Below are 999 nucleotides of genomic sequence, written 5' to 3'. Positions count from 1 at the left end.
GACAGATTTCTCTTTAGCACTGTGAAGAGGTCCTTGACACCAGATTTCCCAAATGCAACACATCTTTTTTTTTTTTTTAAGAGTGGAACGTAATTTTTATTTACAGGACATTGCAAGATAAGAAATTCCACATAGAAATAAGAAATCCAATGACAGGAGAGGCTTCATACAGTATGTACAGTTTGGAACTGTTCAAGTATAGTTTTGTTGTAAAAAGTGCCCCATTAACAAATCACATTTATAAAGAGTTCTTAGAGAAAACAGTAAGACAAAATGATACCAAACATAGTACACAACAAAGAACTTTTTGACTCAGTTGTACAAACTTTTTAAAAGTTAAAGGTCCCAGCAGTGTCATCCTGAACTTGGAAGGCATACCCTTCGGAGGTAGCTTCTGGCACAACATTCTGATCCTCTTCTTCCTCAACAGAGAAATACTTCTCAATCAATTTTAATGAAGCCTTGTACACACTCTCATTTTCATGGTTTTGTAGAGCTTCAATTTTGTCCAAGCCTCCACTTTCTTCAATTATTATACCAAGCTTTTCAGTTTCACCAATTTTCTCAGCAGCCTGAAAGATATTTGAAATGGCATCCAGAATAACCAGAATAATCTTGGTATCCTTCGCAGTTAAAAGGTTCATCAGTGACTCTATTATGCCCACTGGACGAGGTATACAATCTGTTCAACTGTTCCGCCACTTGTATAGTTGGTTACAGCCCGTACAGCTTCCTTTTGGGTCTTAAAGTCCGCCTTTAAGAGAATGTCAATGAGGAGTGGGATTAATCCATGATTCACTACTTGCTGAATCTGGTCTTGGAAGCCTGCTGTAATGTTTGACAATGTCCACATAGCTTCCTTCTGAATGTTGGTTTTAGGATTGGTTAAGAGGTTGGGAAACACAGAAAGTGCTCCTGCATCTATTACAACCTGAGTCTGTTCGTCAGTTCCTGTGACAATGTTCCCTATGGCTCTTAAGGCAGGAGTCACAATTGGCA

The 999-nt window shown here is 38.5% G+C and overlaps 1 pseudogene; it reads right to left on the bottom strand.

The window, feature by feature from the left end:
- Window positions 1-329: 329 nt before the first annotated feature.
- LOC102864375 overlaps window positions 330-999 on the bottom strand; it is a 1,706-nt pseudogene continuing 1,036 nt past the window's right edge.

Source organism: Elephantulus edwardii, unplaced genomic scaffold (assembly GCF_000299155.1).
Source record: "Elephantulus edwardii isolate Elephantulus edwardi_28Jun2011 unplaced genomic scaffold, EleEdw1.0 scaffold00166, whole genome shotgun sequence".
Classification (NCBI taxonomy): Eukaryota; Metazoa; Chordata; class Mammalia; order Macroscelidea; family Macroscelididae; genus Elephantulus; species Elephantulus edwardii.
Note: the sequence above shows the minus strand (reverse complement) of the source record. Positions and strands in the feature narration are given on the sequence as shown.